Raw genomic sequence first — 5486 nt, 5'->3', positions numbered from 1 at the left:
GGAAAGGTTGAACGAACTAACTGCACACTAAAAGATATCCTCACCAAACTCTCTCTCGAACTCCATCAGGACTGGGTCTCCCTCCTTCCCCTAGCTCTCTTCTGCGTTCACGTCCTCCCTAAAAAGCCCACTCAGCTTTCACTCTTCGAGGTCCTATATGGCAGACCTGCACTTCCTCCTGGCATTCCAACCTCTCTACCTCACGTCCCCCTTCATATAACCTACCCCGTCCTGTCCTTCATCAATTCCAATATCTGGCAATACCAAGATCTCCTTTTGCCCGCTTCCACAGAAACACATAATCCAAAGCCTCTCACCCCGGGACAATGGGTTTTCCTCTCAGACCCAGAAACCAAAACTCGCTTACAACCGAAATGGCAAGGACCCTTCCAAATAGTCCTCTCCACCCCCACGGCAGCCAGGCTGCTCATAACCAAAGGACAGCTCGGTCCCTGGATTCACGCTTCTCGCCTCAAACCACTAAACTGCCTCCCTCTGGCCCTTCCTCCACAGAGCCGCTGACCCATTCTTGCCCCACAACTCCAGGCCAGCCTCTCAAACTTTGAGTATCCCGTGTTGCTCACTCCCCCTCCCTGCCCGTCATCCAGGAAAATCCCACATAATCACAAGACGCGAAGGTTGCCGCCTGCACTCAACAACTACCCTCCACCAAATGGTTGACAATTTTGTTCTTCCCTTACTAATAGTACTGCCTTTCTTCCTACTCCTTCTTTTCCTCCTACTTTCACATTGCTGTACATAGTGCTGCTCCTTGGCACGGGTTGCTCACTCCCCTCCTCTGCTCACTATCAGTAAGACCCAACATGATCATTGCCTTCCTCCTTGCTGTCATTTTTCAAACCAAGCCCACTACCCTGTCCGTCCTCCATTATTGGTTCACCATCCGCGAACTTTACATAGTCAGCAGGATAAAAACAGTTAAGGACTTGGACACAAAAACGTGCCCCATAAACAATTGCTCAAAACCTATTTCCCTCAACTTAAAGCCCTTAATAAGCTTGCAAGACGCTAATCACCCCTTTCAATGCTTACTAGAAGACCAAACCCAGGACTACTATAAATGGTGGCCTGATCAATACGGTGGCTATCCCTATTGGTCATGCAGAATTCACTATGCTGACAGATCCATCAGCAGAGCAAAATGGGGGGGGGCAAGCTTCCTTGTCCGCCACTACATAGGAACTCCGGGGCACAGAGGCCGCTTCTCCCACTTCTCTTTTGACATCCCTAACCCGACTGCTAACCTCTGGAAAGACCTCATATATGTAGCTGTCTACCCAAAGGAATGGTATACCCATCCCACCAGACGTCTATCCGTCTCTCGTTCCACCTTTACCCCTTTCGTCACGGTATCAGTGGTGGAGCACATAAAAACCCAAGAACAACAGCTCCTGGCAGCGGTAGACCCATTTCCCCCTTCCTCAGAAGACCACCTCTCCTTACAACCCTTCCAACATTTCCCTTCATGGCTTACCATAATAGGCCACACCCTCTGCTTCTTAAACCAATCCTTCCCTTCTCTGCCTTCTTCGCAGTGTTTTCTTTGTGCCTCATTACAACAACCTTTGCTGGCTGCCGTTCCACTTCCTGCCTCGCCCCACAGTCATAGTACCCTCAACCTGTCTTCCACCAGAAAGGCCATCACCAAACCTCACGTTCCACTTTGGGAAGTGACATCCAACTCCTCTTACCTCTGTATTGGTCCGCCCAGCGTCCCCACTCTCTATTCAAATAACCCTCTCTGTTCAACCACCATAAACTCTACAAATGGGCACTTCCTCCTGCCCGGCCTCTTCTTATGGTGCAAAGGCACTCTCCTCTCCCAAACTTCCAATCTCACCTCTCCCTGTATAGTTGTTACGCTGATCCCACAGCTCTCTCTTTACTCCACTGCCGACCTCCAGGCCCTCTTAACTCCCAAACACCGATGCAAGAGGGCTGTCTTCCTTTCAGTCATGGTAGGATTGTCTCAAGTTTCCGCAGTCACCTCCATAGGTCTATCAGGAGGTGCTCTCGACTACACACTATGGGCCATGGAACACTTACAAAACAAAATCCAACTAGCTATAAACACCATCTCTGATTCTTTCCAATCATTACAAAGACAAATAACGAGCATAGCACAAGTAGCCCTCCAAAATCGTCGGGCTCTAGATCTCCTAACAGCCGAAAAGGGAGGCACTTGTCTTTTCCTCCAAGAAGAGTGCTGTTATTAACATTAACGAGTCAGGAGTCATTGAACAAAACATTAATAAATTACAACACCTCTCCTCACAACTCCAAGGGGCAAAGCCTTCACAAATTGGCAGCCTATTACAAAACTCCCTACTCACCTGGCTTTTGTCTCTCGTCATACCTGTCATTCTCATTTTCGGTCTGTGCTCCTTTCTCCCGTGTATCATCAAGTTTCTCCAGTCACAACTTTAAAAAATCTCTAATCAAAGCATTAACCAGCTTCTCCTACAGAATTATGACCTCCCGCCCACCAAAGATCCAGGTCTTGACTGTCCCAACACTACAAACTTCTAACCTTGTCTTCTCATTTTAGACATGCTCGCCTCAAAGTTTACCCCCTACCACATACCACTCAGATTCTCAGCGTTTCTTGACTACCTTCTTCGTGACAGCTGGCTCCTCCCTTTCCCGTGTCCACTCAACGAGTGGCCGGACCAGCTTGCCGTTTTCCACTTACAAGGCACCTTCCAGGACTTCCACCCAAATGAAATTTTTTCTTTTGGCGCCTACTTGTGGGGTCTCATGTGGCTTGTCCTTTCACCCACCTCACCCACCGATGCCCATTTTCAGCAGGAAGTAGCCTGACAGACAAATGCTGCCCCTCTCCCGTATAACCAAAGAGGTGGGAATGAAGGGCCACCGCCAAGCCACAAGTAAAGCCACATCTCCTCCCTTTCCTGGAAACGGCCACCTGACAAACTAAAATGGTGATTGAAACAGTGCCTTCCTTTGTTCTCCCTCCGCATCCTTTCCCACGCCCGCGAAAAACCCACCAACCTAGATGGAGCTCTGCCAGCCGCCCAATAATCGACCGACAGGTCCCCCTAAGCCCCCATAAAGGCTGGAGCACCCTTGCTTCAGTGCTACAGCCTGACCCTCAGGTCCTGTAGCCACCACGTTCGACCCATTAAATCTCTTGGCCTTAACGGGTGTTGAGTCTCACTGTGCGCCACCGTCTTTCAACCTGAGCATTGGTGTCCAGACTTTTTATTGACACTCTATCAAGCACATAGGCATGACTGACAGTCTACATGGCTGATCTGTCTCCAGACTTTTTTTTTTGAGCTGTTCTCACTCTGTTGCTCAGGCTGGAGTACAGTGGCTAGCTCACCGCCACTGCAGGCGCCACCTGCTGGGCTCAGAGGCCATCCTTCTGCCTCAGTCTTCCAAGTAGCTGGAACTAGAGGTACACGCCACCACCGCCGGCTAATTTTTTGATTTATTGTAGAGATAAGGTCTCACTAAGTTGTCCAGGCTGGTTCTCCAACCCCTGGAGTCAGGATATCCTCTCATCTCAGCCTCCCAAAGTGCTGGGATTACAAGCATGAGCCACCACGCCCAAGGCTGGTCTCCAGACTTTCTGAAGGACAAGCTGATACCAAATGACAAAAAGTTCCTATCCTATATCACATTGCTAACAGTTTTGTGTGACCCAAGGTCCCCAGAAAAACAACAACAGTCCTATCAGGCATCTTGTCTGCCTTGCTTACCACTAAATTCTATTATTGAAAAAGAGCCTGGAAAATAGAATGCACTTCATAAGTAGAAATTTTATCTCTTGCCACCTCTCCTCCCATTCTAAGTTCTAGCTACACTGAACAAATTACAGTGCTCTAAATATACAATATAGATTTCCTTGTACTATTTCCTCTGAGTAGAAATTCTCTCCTATGGAAGAACATGAGGCCCAATTAGGTCAGCATCAATTGGGTGAATTATTTTGAGGAAGAAAATCTCAGATTGAGATTACAAGAATTGTAGCTGAATAGCCAGCTGAAAAACATTTGCTGCCTGTTCCATGACAAAGAGCAGTCAACTGTTGAAGTTAAAGAAACAAAAACCATAATCCACTAGCCATTCTACAAACTTCCACTAGCTAGGCCATAAACAGTTTACGATCAAGATAAAACATCAACCAATCAGAACTACCTCATTTGCATGGCAGGAACCCAAACGCAGAATGGGAATCCTAAATCTCACTGTAATAGTAGTGAGGGTCAAATTCTACTGGGAAGAACCTTAGGGGACTGTCCCCCACTAACGGATAGTATGTATTGTTGCTGTTTTTGTACCTGTACAATGTTCCTTTCTCTTAGCAAATATATTTCTTTTAATTTGTAACTGTCTTGGTGGTTACTTCCATTTCTCACTAGTCTGGTTGTACCCTCCCTGTATCTGGCATGCCGTGCTACCCATGTTCCCCCCTGAGGCTTTTTTTTTTTTTTCTTTTTCTTTTTCCCTTGGATCTGAGTCTCACTCTGTTGCCCAGGCTGGCGTGCAGTGGCATGCTCACGACCACCCTTCAGCTTTCCAAGTAGCTGGCACTACAGGCCCGTGCTACCACATCTGGCTTATTTTTTTGTTTGTTTATTGTAAAGACGAGGTCTCACCATATTTGTTCGGGGTGGTGTTGAACCCCTGAGCTCAGGCAACCCTCCCGCCTCGGCCTCTCAATGAGCCACCGTGCCTGGCCAACCTGGCCTAAGACTATTTTGTTTTGTTTTTATTGTCATACTGCCTCACTTTGTTTTCTCACTGGAAGGAAGCAGCTTAAGGCATCAGTAAATGTTTCTTTGGTGCATCTGTCACCTTGGCGGCTCAGCCTGTAATCCCAGCACTTTGGGAGGTCGAGGTATAAATAAATAAATAAATAAATAAATAAATAAATAAATAAATAAACAAATAAATTTGAGACACATTACCTTAGTGATAATAATACACAACCTAACTGTAACTGGGAGACATTGTGATGTTCTTTAAGGGAAGGTAGATGTAAATAAGAAGGGTTTGTCATTGAGAATCAGACAAACCTGGTTGGAATTTTTTGATCAGTTACAACACTTAAATAGTTGTTGAAATAATAATTAAGCCGGGCTCGGTGGCTCAGCCTGTAATCCTGTGCTTTGGGAGGCTGAGGTGAGTGGATTGCCTGAGCCTGCGGGTTCAAGACCCACCTGGGCAAATTGGTGAGACCTTATCTCTACAATAAATCAAAAAAAATTTGCTGGGCCTGGTAGCGCGCGCCTGTAGTTCCAGCTACTTGGAAGGCTGAGGTGGAAGAACTGCCAGAGCCCAGCGGTTCGAGGCTGTGGTGACCGGGAGAGTGCCACTGCACTCCAGTCTGGGCGACAGAGTGAGACTCCAACTCGGGGGGAAAAAAAAAATAAAATAAAATAAGCCGGGCTCGGTGGCTCAGCCTGTAATCTCGCGCCTTTGGGAGGCTGAGGTGA

The sequence above is a fragment of the Carlito syrichta genome, unplaced genomic scaffold (assembly GCF_000164805.1).
Source record: "Carlito syrichta isolate Samal-C Ts95f unplaced genomic scaffold, Tarsius_syrichta-2.0.1 Scaffold314325, whole genome shotgun sequence".
NCBI classification, from domain to species: domain Eukaryota; kingdom Metazoa; phylum Chordata; class Mammalia; order Primates; family Tarsiidae; genus Carlito; species Carlito syrichta.
This window is presented reverse-complemented; position numbering follows the sequence as displayed.